At 53.4% G+C, this 15,754-nt stretch overlaps 1 protein-coding gene across 1 annotated transcript in view; it reads right to left on the minus strand.

Annotated features, from left to right (window-relative positions):
- SRP14 (signal recognition particle 14) overlaps positions 1 to 15,754 on the minus strand; it is a 173,883-nt gene extending 158,129 nt beyond the window's left edge. Inside the window, exon 1 of the mRNA XM_055537372.1 lies at positions 15,743 to 15,754. The gene's annotated coding sequence lies outside the window, so the exon portion shown is untranslated. The remainder of the gene's footprint in view (positions 1 to 15,742) is intronic.

Raw genomic sequence — 15,754 nt, forward strand, 5'->3', positions numbered from 1 at the left:
GTTTCTTCCAGTCCAGCGTTTCTCATGATGTACTCCATGGGAAGTAGTGGTTGCCCAATCACCCTGCTAGTTCTCAAACCCCTTGTGAGCAAAGGACTGTCTATTAATTTTATATAGTCCTAGAAATTAGGAGTGAATTAAATATGTAGTGAGTTAAAAAAAAAATAGTGAATTTAAATGTGAAAAATGTGGCCACAAGTTCAAAAACTAGTTATATCAGAGTCTTGGTGAAGAGGAAAAATCTCTCCTAGGCTGCAGATGTGTCTGGAATCATCTCACTTTCATTTCTAGTGTCTCATTTTGTGTATGTGTCTTTAATCTTACCGTCCTGGTCATGTGATACATTTAATTGCTTCAGTCCTACAATTAGCAAAGTGAGGATGGCATTTCATAAAAACAAATACCCATTAAAATCTGTGAACAGAAAGATGAATATACATTTGCCTTTACATTTTTAAAACAGAATTGAAAAAAACCTGGTAATTCTAGAATGAAGTGATAAAAATATTGAAAAGGATGACACATGAAGCTTCAATGAGACTGGCTCATTCCAGGAAATGAGACAGCTAAAGGTGAGTGAGTGTGTGGTACAGCAAGTCAGCGAGTCCCAGAGAATTGAAAGAATCAGGCAGGCAGAAATATGAGCTAGGCAGAACAGACAAGTTAACTGGCATTGCTAGGAGAGACCTTCCAGATCACCTACCCTGTCACTGAACAGATAAGAAAGCCACTCGATCAGAACTTACCCAAGCAGGCACATGCAGTACCCGACCTAGCATGTGGACAAGTGGGGTAGGCCCCTGGGGTGGCCCCTTAGCTCCCGGCTGCATCACACCATTGGTTGCCTTGCATAGGTGCTTGTACATGTGTCTTTTTATAGTAGAGTTACAGCTTATATGTGGTGCTCACGTTATAGGGGGTCAGCTTCACAGGCATAAGGCCTACCAGAATCTCCTCAATATTGAGGTGGCCCCCTGCCTGTGGTGCCACTGCTTGGAGGTTAGAGATGCTGCCTCTATGGCCAGAATGCCTGGGTTTAAATCCTGGCTGTGTGGCAATGAACAAGTTACTTATCCTCTCTGAGCCAGTGTTGTCCTCTATAAAGTAAAGATAACCTGAATGCCTACTTTACGGAGTATTTAGAACTAAATAAAGCTTTTAGTACAGATGCTTGTAGATGTTTATATTGGTTTAGTTCTAATGTGGTCTAAAGTCCTCTGGAAACTTCTCGAGTAAATTGGAACCTCAGCTAGATTAGGACCTTACTATAATTTACTGTACAGAGTACAGCTAAATCTGTAATATAATAAAGGCAGTTGAAAGAAACATGATGTTCTGTATTCTAAAGGGGAAATAGTTATTTCTATTGGGAGTGACCTTCAGGAAACCAAATACAACAAATAATTGTACTTAAAGAAAACAGTCTCAAGATCAGCCAAGTTCTAAGCTATCAGGAAGGTCCATCTAGTCCAATCTTCACCCCACAGGGCTGTTTCAGTTCTGGCTTGCAGCTCTCTGCTGCTCCTCAGCCATGTTCAGAGCACAGGAATCTTAAATGTTGCCTCGGGTCCTGTTTGCCCTGATGATACATATCAGGCGGGGTCTTGCTGCCCACACTGGTGGGAAGCATGATGAGATTCCCTCTCCTCTGGCCATCTGTAGATGTATCTCGCTCTTCTGCCCTGTCTTCTCTCCTTCACCAGGGGAAACCCCTCTAGCTTAGGCACAGGGCCTGCTCACCCCATTTAAGGCCAAGATATTTAGTCTCTTCCTGAGATTTTTGCTGCTAGAGCTTAGGCTTTCAGAACCATTTCTATATTACCTTCTGCTGCATCCCTCCCCTGAGCCAGTGGATGAAAAGTGACCACGTGCTTGATAGGAAAAAGGAAAGATAGAACGCAAGAAGTCCTATGAGTTCGATTCATGAACTGGAAAACCTGGGCTGCAACCCCAGGTCTGCTCCACACTGGCTGCTTGATCAGGGCAGGTCAATCTGCCATCTATAAACTAGTGCTAAGGGCTGTTGTGAGAATTAACGCAATATGGTTGCTAAACTTGCAAGTCCCATGGTTCCTGGCAAGCAGTGGATTCATCTCTGTCTGCCCGGCAGTCAGCCCAGAGCTGGGTACAGGAGGCAGCCAGTCAGCCCAGAGCTGGGTACAGGAGGCAGCCAGTCAGCCCAGAGCTGGGTACAGGAGGCAGCCAGAGCCAGTGTAACCCATCGTGGGATCGCCAGCACAGTGGAGATGCCTGACATTCCTAGTCACTCAGGCTTCTAGCGGCAACCTGTTGACTCCTGTTCTACTCTTTGTTGGAACATGTTCATTTACCCCCTTCAGGACAGCAAATACTCTTGGAATGTGGCAAAAATGATTAGCCAATAAATATAAACTCTACTGAGGATACACTTTTAATGTCAGGCACCATGAAGGATATAAAGAAATATGAGGCATGCTCTCTCCCTTCAGAGAGTTTATAATTTAGTTAGTGGAACAGGATATTATAGGTTAAAGGCTAAGAGAGTATAGAGGGGAATATGTCAAAGGACATCTGAAGGTAAGGCTTGACCAAGAGCTAAGGAGTTGAGCAGATGTGTTGGGACACTTTGAAGAAGTGAGGGCCAGCATGGGTTATGGTGTCCTGGGGGTCATCAAGGCATGGCAGAGATTGGAGCTTGTCTGTATCAGGTAGTTTGCAGCTGCAAAAATCAGAAAATCTGAACTAGCATACGGGGTAAGAATATCTGTTATCTCACATAACCAGCCTGAAGCCCAGCAATTCACAGAAGACCCACGCTTCTCCCTATTTCTCCATTCTCAGCATGTTGGCTTTTGTCCTCAGGCTGGTCCCCTTCTGGAACCCAGTTGGCTCCCGCAGCAAGCCAAACAGCTTGGAGCAGCGCAAGGAAATTCTTCCCAAAAACTCTTCGGCAAACTTGAACTCCTGTCTGGATTGTCACATGCCTAGGGTCTAAACCAGTCCCTGGCAAAAAGAAGGGAATTACCAAGATTGGTTCAAACTAATTGAGATTACCCCCAGGGCTGGTGCCAGGGAGGAGCCCTTCCCTGAGCACACAGGAAGGGGAAGAGGATACATGCAAATAAGCTGGGCTTCTTCCAGCAAGTCAGAAGGGGGATATGAGACAGATTTAGAGAGGCGACCAGTAGTGTCTTGCGCATGGGTGGTGTTGGGAAGGAAAAAAAAGCAGAATTTGGTAGGAAAACACCACCCTGGACTCTGAAACGTTGCCTGGGTTCAAACCCCTGCCCTGTCACTTAGTGACCTGAGCAAGAACTTCAGGAGGCCTGATTCATCACCTCTAAAATGAGATAGTTAATAGTTCCCACCTAGACTGTGAATCTCATGAGGACAGGGACTTCTCCACAAAGTTATCCCTAGCGCCTAGCACAGAGCTTAGCACCTAGCAAGTACTCAATAGCTATTTATTGAATGGACTCATTAATTGGATTGTTGGGAGGATTTAATGAGTTAATGTGTGGCAAGGGCTTAGCACTGTGTATAGTCTCTAACGTGTGCTCAAGAAAATGAGTTTTTTGGCAGTCATTGATGCAGTAGGAACCCTCCATGTATGTGCTTCTGCTGCTGTGCTTTCTCCTGTGCTGCCAGGCTTATCACTAGCCCTTGCTCATTGAGCAGAAGCTCAGGTGTGTCTGGAAGGCTCTCCTGGGGCAATGGGCCTGGGATGGCAGAGGCCATCACTGTGCACTTGGGACTCTGCAGTTTGCAACTTTGCTCTGACCAGTTTCTGAGCCAGCCCCCATGTTACCATTAACGCCTCAGGGTTAATCCCCTAAAGCCTCCGGAGACCAGCCTTACTCACCTCTAAAGCTGTATGTGCCAGAGTGGAGAAGGGGTGCCCATGTCACCAACAGAAGGCTTTTCTTTTTAGCTGTGTCTCAAGTGAAGTTTCTTCTAGTCCCTCCTTTTCCCTGCTCTGACAGAGGGGGTCCAGCCCCTCCCATCGAGGCTGCTCCCAGGAAGTCTCATTTCTGGGAAATACCACTGCTGGACCTGCTGCCAGCCACTAAACTGGGAACTGGGGGCTGACCCTCTCCTGAATTCTAAGTTAAAGTCTGTGTCCTTGTCACATAGCAATGAAAGTCAGCCAGAGGCAGCACTCAGCCCAGTCAGAGCAGGTTGTGGCCAGACCTTGACTGAGTGGCTCCCTTCAGCCGAAGGGTGCAGTGTCCCCCGGAAACAGTCACGCCAAAGCTTCCTGCCTTGGCACAGGGCGTTACAGCAGGAGCCAGGGCTTGCACGCCGACCCTGGCTTTGCCACCTCCTAGCTGATTCAGGGAAAGTTATTGAAACAGTCTGAGCTGCAGACTCCTCGTCTGTATGAACTGGGATAATAATACCTCCCCCTTGGTGTTTTAAGGATTCAGTGATCTAACAAGCAGGGAGAGCCGAGCCTTCCTATCCTGGAACATGGTATATACTTGATTAACATGTTTTCTTCTGTGGCCACCTCCATCTCACGAAATCAGGAATTTTCACAAACTTGATTCTGGAAAAAGAATTCCATTCCCTATTCACTTACTTGAAAAATCCTGTTTCTCCTGGAAACCTCTCCTGGAGGTCCAGATCAGGCACCCTCGCCAGACTCCCTCCGAATCCTCCCTTGTGTCCCCAGCAGCACTATGACAGGCGGGGCCAGAAGGCAAGGCCATACACAGCGACGTCCGCCTTCTGCTTTCCCAGGCCATCTGCTAACACTGCCGTCTGCTCTGAGCCTGTCTCCCGACTGGCCACGATCCTGTCACCCTTTCTTCTTGCTTTCCCCAGAAGCAGAGGGGCTGGGAGGGGTAGGGCGGTGGCAGAGGCGTGTCTGACTCTGCGACCCCACAGACTGTAGCTACCAGGCTCCTAGCATGAGAGCTGTTACACCAGCTTCTCAGGGAATGATACCTGTCTCCCTCAGTCTGCGCCGTGGCCCCTCAGCCTCCTCCCCATCTGCCCTGCCCATCAGTGTCCAGGCAGGTTCTGCAGCCCAAACTGGGCTTCCGGAAGGCCTCATCATCCCTTCTTTACCTCTAGTCAGAGGGCCGGTGCAGGGCCTTCTGTCAAGACCAGAAGGGGAGTGGCCAGGCAGCAAGGCCGTCAGCCAGCAGCGATAGTAATTCCTGCTGCTGCTGCTGCTGCTAAGTCGCTTCAGTCATGTCTGACTCTGTGCGACCCCATAGACGGCAGCCCACCAGGCTCCCCCGTCCCTGGGATTCTCCAGGCAAGAACAATGGAGTGGGTTGTCATTTCCTTTTTGAATGCATGAAAGTGAAAAGTGAAAGTGAAGTTGCTCAGTTGTGTCCGACTCTTCGCGACCCCATGGACTGCAGCCCACCAGGCTCCTCCATCCATGGGATTTTCCAGGCAAGAGTACTAGAGTGGGGTGCCATTGCCTTCTCCGGATAGTAATTCCTATTGGAGTCAAATTGAGTTTTTCCAATTTGCTTTTGTTGAAGAAGCATTCCTAGAGAAAGTCCCTAACAGCAGCCCAGCAGGCACTCCTACTCCAGGAGCACGGTGGAGAGTCCCACCAGTCACACTCACAGCCCTCAGTCAGGGATTCTCTACACATCTTGCTGCACCACCAGGGCGTGCCCATTACCCTGGGCTTCTCACCCCACTCCACCCCCACAGGAGGGAAACAGGGCGGAGCGGGAGGAGAGGCACAGAAGGGGCCCAAGCACCCTTATATGACAAGGCCTTTTAGGCTCCATTCCACACAGGACCCCCAGGACTTGGCTGGCCCTTCTCCCTTTTGCTACCAGCACCTTGGAGGGTGAGTGGGGGCTCTGGAGGCATCTGCTATGGGAACCCCACCTGCCCTGTGGGAAGCCATTTGGGAAAATCTCTTGAAGGTGGGGCCCCTACCTCTGACCTGGAGGCTGTGGGCTGAGGGCCACCTCTGAGGCAACACCAGCCCTGGAATGCAGGACACGGACCTCCAATGACACAGCTGCTCGTTAGTCCCAGCCCTTCCTTTCCGGAGCCTGCCCCGGCTTGGGACGGCAGTGGGGGCAGGCAGATCTGTTCCTCCTTCCTGGCCCTTTGGCAAGAGGTCCTGACGAGTGTAGGCAGGTGGAGACAGGCCCGCACGGCCGTCAGAAAGGCCTACGTGAAGCACCCTCTATACACACAGCACAAAGGAGGCGGGAAGTGTAGGAAAGAAGCTAAAGATCTAGAAAAAGCTGGCAGTAAAAGGGCATTTTTCCCACACGTTAGAACCCTAGACTTTGTTTCTGAAACTTGTTATTCTTAAGGAAAGCCTGGAAGCATTCGTCTATGAAAATGTGAGGACTTCGCTATTACAGTGCCTTTCCAAACCAATCCCCAGATGATTTGTTTAAAGCCATTCGGTGGGATATTTCGGTGTCAGCTTTCAATCCAGTGGAACCTGGCTCACCAAAATGGTGCCGACCAGACAAGTTGCTTTTGAGGCTTTAAGAACATCACCATTTTCAACAGTAAAATTGAGAAAAGTGAAAGACTGTATTAATTAGCTGTAAGGACACCATCTAGGCCGATTCACACGCTGCCACTCCCTGGGAGCCAAGAGTAAAAGGCAGAAAAACCCACAGTGACAGCACCGCTGCTGCCTTGGACTAAACAACAGATACCTCACTCTTGGGGCTTCAGCAGAACGGGCCTGCGTGGGCAGCAAAGGGAGCATCACCGGCCTGTGAGGAGGAAGGCTGAGTCCCAGTCCTGACTGCCTCTAATTTCCTGTGTGGCTTTGCTGAGTCACTTCATCTCTGGGGGCTGCCGTTTCCTCACCTGCAGAAGGCGGGGCGGGGCTGATCATTTTAGAGTCCCCTGCAACTCCATGACTCACTGTGTTCCAAGTATACGGGGGGGCCAGAGCACAGAGAAGGCAATGGCACCCCACTCCAGTACTCTTGCCTGGAAAATCCCATGGATGGAGGAGCCTGGTGGGCTGCAGTCCATGGGATCGCTAAGAGTTGGACACGACTGAGCGACTTCACTTTCACTTTCCACTTTCATGCATTGGAGAAGGAAATGGCAACCCACTCCAGTGTTCTTGCCTGGAGAATCCCAGGGATGGGGGAGCCTTGGTGGGCTACCGTCTATGGAGTCACTCAGAGTCGGACACGACTGAAGCAACTTAACAGTAGCAGAGCACAGAACCTCCTCATGCTTTCATTCACTCAACCAAGTATGTATGAGCATCTACTGTGTGCCGGGCACCATGCTGGGGTTCCTGCCCTTGAGAGTTCAGCCTGCTGGGATCAGCAGAGGTGACCCGCTGGGGTGACGAAGGGTGCAGAGCACCCAAGCAATGGCCCAAGAATGCAGGCATCTGTCTGGCTGCCCCCTACAAGAGGCAGCCAAGCCTTTGAAGGGTTTCTTCCAATGGCTGACAGATTTCCCCTTTTCTACAACCTGTGAGGAAAGGGGTCTCAGTTGGCAGCAATTCTCACCAAATCAAGAATCCCTGTCAAAAAAAAAAAATAAAAAGAATCCATGCAACATTACGTAGAGGAATGAATGAGTTCTACTCTGTGCAGGCGTCAGCTTCCCAAAGTCCCTGAAGACAGAATCAACAATGTCTGATTATCACTCTCAGGAATTTGGAAGGATGAGCGAAAGTGGCCAAGACCCATGGTGACCCTTGACTGGTTTCAGAACTCCAGCACCCTTTCCTTTGGGGCTTCCCAGGTAGCTCAGTGGTAAAGAATCCACCTGCCAATACAGGAGCCACAGGAGATGTGGGTTTGATCCCTGGGTCAGGAAGACTCCCTGGAGGAGAAAATGCCAGCCCGCTCCAGTATTCTTTCCTGGAGAATCCCAGAGGAGCCTGGTGGGCTACAGTCCATGGGGTCGCAGAGAGTCGGACACAACTGAGTAGCTGAGCACTCATGCACATACCGTTACCTTCAGCGCCTCCACCCTAATCTTCTTTCCCGCCTCATGTGGGTAATGGGAACCCTTGACAAGGCTACCCTCTGCTCCACCAGACCAGAGGCACACCAGGTGGAGCACGTGGTGGGAGCACCTTCCATCCAGGTGGGGGAGGCATGGAATCTGCCGAGTCAGGTCTGATGCCTAGAGACCTCTGTACTGCCTGGCTTCTGTCCCGGACTTGATTCTCCAGATTTCTCATCAGTGCTGGGAGCTAGTTACCTGATGGCTGTCCAAAAAATCCCTTTTCTGCTCAAGATGACTAGTAATTAGAAACCCTAATTGAGTTTTTATGACTAAACAGGCCACGTGGTCCCATACTGCACAGCTCAATCAAAATGTCTATGTGCGCAGCCTGAGACCGTCACACGGGAGGTGACTGAGGTCATCGTTCTAAAGATTAATCTGCCGCTGTTTGGTGGGTGGATAAGAGTGAGCCCCAAACAGCACAGTCATGAAGCAGAAAGCTGAGAACATTCATGTTTTCTGAGCTCTCAGGATGAGCAGTTCCTGTGCCAGGAGCTTTGTTCACTTATTTCCCACAACCCTGTAGGCAGGTGAAATCATCCCCATTTTACAGACGAGGAAATCAAGGTCCACGTGGTTATATAACATGCCAAAATTCACTCAGCTGATGAACAGTAAAGCTGGGATGTGAACTCGGGATGGAAAGCTCGGAACCTGGGCTTTTAACCAAACACCACACTATTTATGGAAGAAAATTCATGAAGGAGTTTTCAAAAATAACATGAGCAGCCTAGTGCCACCTTGGATGTAAGGGGCGGGGGTGGGGAAGCATCGAGGGGAATGGTGGATTTCCATCTGGCCGTCAGCAGCAGTGGGCACTGGGGTGGGAACTGGCTGGTGAAGGTGGTGCCCATGTTGGCAGCTGTGACTTGGGCTCTGGAGTGAGCATTTCCAGGTTGATTGTCAAAACCACGGATCGGATGGTTTTCCAACAGGACCGTGGGCGAGTATGGGAGAGAGGAGCAGGGGGCCGAGATTGGGCTTGGGCACTGGGAGAAGATAAAGAACCAGTGAGGGGATGGGTGGATTCGGGGACCCGGAGGGCATTGTGCAAGGCTGAGCTCTCCCTGGCCCCAGGGGAGCTCAAGCACCCACCTGCAAAGGCCAATACTTCAGATCTGGGGCTGGGAAACAAAGGGTCCCTGCCAAGCCTTGAAGCTGATGCCCATGCTGCCCAGCACCCTCTATGTGCCGCTTTCTCACTTTTCACAGCAAAACCAACTGAGACCCCAAAAGTGGGGCTCAGCCAGCTGTGGCCCGGCAGCAAGGTCTTGCAGCCCTGGGGGCGGGGAGCCCGGGAGGTCCGGGGCTGCAGGGGGGAGGCTCGCTCTGAGAGCACAGTCAGCCCTTCCCCCCGCCTCCCCCTCAGTAAAGGAAGGCAGGGAAAAACGTGTTTTTATAAATAGCTCCAGCCCCAGCTGATTTGTAAATTCAGTGGGTTTTTTTGTGTCAATGACATCACCCTCCTCCCCATGGCAACCCCCGACGATATCAAAATTGCCAAGCAACGTTGGAGCAGCTCGGCGCCCCAAACGAGCAGGTCGCTGCCTGAGGATTTAATGGAGAAATCCCAAAGTGAGCCAGGGTGCTCGGTGGAGGAGGGACAGGCGGCCGGGGAGGAAGCCGGAGCCCGCCTGCCGGGAGCCCTGGGCCAGCTGGGGCTCCGTGGCCGCACTCCCTTTGACAGCCTGCTGCTGCCGGCTGCAGGGGGCAGGGCATCACTCCCAGCCTGAGGTGCTGGGAGCCAGGAGCAGCTATCCAGGTGACTAAGCCGGCCCACGGGCACTGAGTCACCCACTGGCCTGGAGATTTCTTCCTTCCCTTTTGCATCTGATTATTTTGGGAGCTGGAAACTTGGAGCTGCACCTGGGTCCCGCCCCTTCCAGCTCTCCCCTCCCTACCTGGGGCTCCACGGAAGATGGGACCTGCCACAAGCCTGCCGCCACCCCCTAAGGATATGGAAGATGCTGTGGGGGCCCGAGGTGCCCGGGGAGAGACGTCAGTCGGCAAAGTGCAATAGCAGATAAGGTGATGAGGCGGCCTATCCTCTGGAGGTGTCGGGAGAGAAGGGGAGTCTGGTCCAGCCGACCGGAGTCCTCCTGCCCGGCTTTGAACACACCTCCTACGAGATATTTCTATAAATGAGTGGCTCCTAGGGTCAGAGTGGCACTTGGAGATCAAGGCTGGATTGGCTTAGGCTGGCCTGGGGAAGGTAGGTGGCTCTGCTGGGTGTGGCCCCACGTGTGTGTGTGTGTGTGTGTGTGTGTGTGAGAGAGAGAGAGAGAGAGAGAGCGCGCGCGCGCGCAAGCGAGAGAGAGGAGCAAATGTGTGAGAGCAGACCACGGGGGGGCCAGTGAGAGTTGGGGGTGGGGGATCCAGCATCCATTCACCCTGACCGATACTGGGCCTGCCCAAGATGGGTGCTGTTGAAAAGGATGCCAGGCACCCAGCCTGAGCAGGTGAAGCGCAGTTCCAGCTCAGATGGGCCCAGGACCCACTGAGTCCACCGGACAGAGACACACGGGATGCCAGGGTAGGGAGTGGTCCAAGGTTGGAAACCAACCCCCCAGAGTGCCGGACAGCGCTTGGGCTGCCCCGTCTTCTGGCAGCCCTGGGCACTCAGCTTCCTACAGGAATTCAGTCCCTCTCCAGCAGTGCCAGTCGGCACCCACGTGTCTCCCACCGAGCTCGTTTGGGGACATCCCTGGGGAAGATGTTGCCCAGGGCTCTGGTCCCCCATACTCAGGACCCAGAGGGCCAGCCCCTCGGGCCCTCAACCCCACGCGGCATGCTCCGGTGTGTGTCAGGCCGAGGGGCATGGGCCCCCCGCCTCCCCCACACAGCTGGCAGCCTCACAAGCACACCGGTGAGTAAGCCGCCGGGAGGGAGGAGGCTGTGTGCCCACAGAGGCAGGACGACACCAACCAGGAGCCTTCGGGAGAAGCAGCTGAGTGAGAAAAGCACTGAGGTTTTCTTTTTCTTTTCCTTTTTTTTTTTTGCCTGAAGGGAGTGCCGCTTCCTGAGCTAGAGACAAGCGGAGGCCTGCAGTGGGGAGCTCGGGGCCCAGCTGCCCAAGGACAGCTCAGGTAAGGTCCCTGCGGCTCCCGGGCAGGGTGGGGGTGCCGAGGTGTTCAGGTTGCCCACCATCTGGAACAGGAGGGGCAGTTGTGGGCTTCTGGGCTCAGGAGCCCCATGCCCACACCCCACCCCATCTGCCCCCCTTCCAAGATGAATTTGGAAGCAACCCTGTCCAAGCTGGCCTCTGGCTCCCCAGCCAGAGAGAGAAATGTTTGTTTCCGCTGCTCCTGCCTTCACCTCCCCTTCCTGCTGGGTGGTGCACGCGCTGCCATCAGGACGCCCCTCCGGGAGGCCCCACCACCTCTGGGACACTCCCCTCATGTGTTCATCCCACAAATATTTATGGAGCATCCACTGGGGCCTGGGATCCAAGTCACACCCTCATGCCGAGCTTGACTTGGCACAGATTCTGACTCTGAAACTTGGCATCAGCCCAGTTCAGGGGACTGCTGGGCTGAGAGCAGGCCCCAGGGTTAATGACCTAGTCAGAGCTTCAGGGACACCAGGCCCATTGAGCTCCAGTTTATAAAGCACTAGGGACCCCCCACATCCCACCCCCACCCCACCCCGCAAGAAGCAAGGCTCATATGGTGTAGTTTGCTTTTTCCCTGATATCACACACCAAAGTCGGAGGGTCCTGCTTGGGGTCTCTCCTTAAGTGATTTTGGTGGGAACCAGGTTTCTGAAGTCGAGGATGAGCTCTGGACTGCATGGTCCCCAGGCCTGGTGGGCCTGGGACTCAGCTTCACAGAAGCTCACCTAGCCAAGAATAAGGCCTCTGGGCTAAGCAAGGGGTCCTCTTTGCAGCTCAGGAGTGACAAACCTGGGAGCCCTGGTGACCAGGGTGCCTTGTGAAGAGGAGTTGGCCCCAGGAGCAGGCCTGGGAGCCCCTGATTTGGGTGGGAAGCTCCGTGCACCCTGCAGTGGCTACAAGGGAGGAAGATGGGGGCTGCATGGACCTTTCAGTCCCCCAAGGACAGACATTCTTGGTGAGCTGAGCAATCTGGAACATGCCAGGCACAGGGAGAGGTGCAGTCAGGTCAGCGGCCTCCAGCCAGGGCAAACCCACTCTGCGCAGAATCCCCCAAAATGACCAGGAATGCTCCTATCCTGGAGGAGCTCAAGGGACCAGAGTCAGGATGAACACAAGTGTCTCCCACTCATTTAATCCCCATACCTGGTTCCAGGGCAAGGAAAAAGGGAGTCTTTACTAGCTGTGGCATTACCAGCTGAGGGGTATTCCCACTGCCTGGGAAAAGGCCACTCCACGCCTGGCAGTGCCCTATGTATGCAGAGCTGAGCAGCAGCTGGTGTCTGGCTAGGGGCAGAGAGGCAGCAGCTGGGGAGCACCAGACAAACAGCAGGCCAGCAGGGTGGTAGCTGGCTGGGCCGGGTGGGAGGCTGGACAGGGAGGAGGCACAGACCCTGAGAGACCACACTGCTCACCCAAATGGCCCCAGAGGTCCTCTGTGCGCTCTGTCCTGGGTTCAGAAGGCCAGAAGGACTTGGGGGAAGCTGACCTGTGGCCGGAAGCAGAGTGCTTCCTGCTGGATGCCCCCCACACCTGAGTGGGAAGGAGACTCAGGCGGTACGAAGCATGCTCACCTCACGAAGGTGAGGTGATGCTCACCTCATGCTCACGAAGCAAGCAAACCTTATAACGGGCCCTCTGCAGCCTGTCCCTAAAAGAAGAACTAGCCGACAGGTTGGACTAGATCATGGAAAATGGAAGCTTCGGAATCCGGAAGAGCTCTGACTTCCTCAAGGCGGGCTGGCCCTCCTGTCTGGGATTAACAGGCCCACTGGTCCTGGAAGCTGCCCTTTCCAAGCTCAGTCCGAGGGCCCATGAGGAGCTAAGGTGAGAGGTGTGAGGGGTGGGATAAAGGAGGGGACTTGTCTTTTCTGGGTGAGGTGTGGGCTGTAGGCGGCACCGGAGGATGGCCACTGGCCCCTTGTGCTGGCTCCCTGGCTCACAGGCAGTGAGGAGAGATGGCCTGACTGCGGGGAGCCAACTCTGGTGGCAGGACAGGGTGAGGGATGGGAGTGCTGAAGAGTGAGCAGGACAGAACCCTTGCCCTGGGGAGCTTACAGCCCTTCAACAGACAGGGGAGAGGAAAGCTGAACAGGATGGATTTTCATACCCTGGGGGTAGTTAGCACAGGAAGGGGTGGGGCAGGGGACAGGTTCCCTTACAATTCCATGGCAACATACTCACCCCAGCAAAGGGACACTCACACTGGCCAGCATTTTCTATAAAACCTCATCACAACTCACCAGGCAGGGCAGAGACTTTACAGAGGGACAATGATGGCTTTTTGTACACCCATGGGCTCTCTGTGGTGACCTTTCACCCTTGAAGTGCTTGGTCAGTGATGCTGACACCTTTCTACTTGGCTCTGGTTTTCCCAAGTTCATCAAGACTTGGGGGGCCTCAGGCCTCTGGCTAATGGGCAGAGGGGAGGGAGGCAAGGCTGTGTTCTCTTGCACACTCAGGCTGCCCAGGACTGGGGACGGGGAGGGGCTCCGCATGCTCAGAGAAGCCTGACCAGGAAGCTCAGGTCTGCTGGTTCCCAATTCTGGTCTCTGAATCCCATGCAGCAGGAGCCCAGCCCGCTCACCTACTGCAGGGCAAATAGCAAGGAACCAGTCACCTTGCTCAAGGCCCCCACTGCCTGCTCGCCACCCCGCCCCTGAGTGCTGCTGCTGTGGCAGGGTTAAAACCTTAAAACCGGGAGGACTAGTTCTCTGGTTCAGTCCTGGCCTGGCGCCTCCAACCTCCATTTCCTTTCGGCTTCGAATGAGGTTCCCTAGGGAGTTGTGCAAGAAGACCCAGAGGGTGCAGGGAGACAGGGACCAGCTGTGCATGCAGAGCACAATCCCAGGCTAGTGGGCAGGACTGCAGAGGAGGGAAGGGCTGCCCCAGATAGGAGCTGGCCACCCTGGATTGATCGCTGTAGAGCATCAAGCCAAAGGGAAGCCCCAAGACTGTGTAACGTAGGCTTAATCATTTCACAGAGTGAAACAGAACCCAGAGAAGGAAAGCGGGGTCCTGAGATCACAAAACTGACTGGCAGCAGAGTCAGTTTCGGGCCTGGGAGTCCCAGCCTTTCCATTAGGAGCATCGGTAAAGGTGCCCCCAAGTAGGGCCAGATGAGAGCTGCCAGGTAACTCAATGGTTGGGAGAGGCAGCCAGCCTGACACAGTAGGAGGCCGGACAGGTTCCCTTGCTCCTCTGTACATCCTGCCTTAACAGGGCTGGGCCCTGCCCTTCCCCAGCCCCTACTTCTCACTTGACCTGGAGCCCCAGCTCAGCCCGTGCTCTTTCGCCAGCTCCCCACAAGGAGACAGGCTTGACCCCCTCCTTGGACCAAGCCAGTCTCTGATAAACAGATTCAGCTAATTTGTAAATAGATAGACTCAGCTCTACTTGTCCCAGGAAGCATTTTCTATTTTAAACATAAGCCTGTTAATGTCTGAAGCCAAAGGACAGGGTAATGGTGATAGCATCTAGGAAGGAAAGAGATTCTGGAGCTGACTCTGTGACCGGGAGGCACACAGGAGATCCTCTGCCTCAGGTGGTCTTTTCCCCGGTTATATGCCATGACCTCGGGCAGGAATTTAAGTGTCCACCATCAAAGGTCAGATTCCAGGAGCAGGCGGCCTGTCATCTGTCATTTGTCTCCCTGACACCAGGCCCAAGCTGGCTTTTATATCCCACGATAGTGGGTTTTTCTGGGAGATGGTATGTCAGGGATCAGGAAAGGTGGAGGTCTCAGACCCAGGGACATGAATGCAAGGCCAGGAGTTAACAAGCATGCAGGCCTCCTGTAGAGGAGAGGTTGGTCAGACAGGAGATGGAGCTGTCTCTTAGCAAGAACCGCTGGGAGGAGAGGTGCGTAGGGCAGTGCACACCAGGCAGGACCCTTCATGTCAGTGTTCACATAAAGGTCCCACAGGCCCACCCAGGGCGGTTGAGGTGTGGTCCGGAGACTAAAGAATGAAACACCCTGAGAACAGATGATGGTAGCTGTCTGCCCACACCCCATCCTAGCACCCTCTAAGCATAGCCCAGCCCAGCCAAGTGGCAAGTCATGTTCTTACACTGACCCAAGGCGGATGCAGAAGGTGGAGTGCCACAAGCTTTATAGCAAGATGGTTAATGCTCCCAAGAGGCCACGTGGGCCAGAGTCTGTGACCTTCATGCATTTAGAGCTAAGGTGTCCCCCAGAAGGTTGTAGATGTGGCTTAGGCAGCCAACATCATGCTTCCTCACTATTTCCTTCCCTGGATCTGGCCGGAGTTCATACCTACTCGGAGCACAAGCCTTCTGCTGCTCCAACTCACTTGTCCTTCCTAAAAGTCAGGCCCTTGGCTCCACGACATGGGTGCCCATCAGAACCCTGCCCTGACCTTAGACTGGGGGCAGCTGCTGGAGGTTCCTGGGAGAGAGGAAATGACAATGAAGGGTTTCCATTCAGGAAGCTTCCAGCTATTAGTTCTGCCAGCAAAAATGCCAGCTAGAGAACTAAACTGCCAACAACAGACATTTGGATGGAACTTTGGAGCCCATTAAGAGCAGGGGCTGCAAAGTGATCATAGTGAGAAGATATTAAAGGAATTCATCATGTCTCTAAAATGAGTGTCCTTAGCACAGAGGTGGCTCTTTCTGGTGCCACCCGCTCCAGCGTAGCTCATGCCCCCATGTACC

The sequence above is a fragment of the Bubalus kerabau genome, chromosome 10 (genome assembly GCF_029407905.1).
Source record: "Bubalus kerabau isolate K-KA32 ecotype Philippines breed swamp buffalo chromosome 10, PCC_UOA_SB_1v2, whole genome shotgun sequence".
NCBI lineage: Eukaryota > Metazoa > Chordata > Mammalia > Artiodactyla > Bovidae > Bubalus > Bubalus kerabau.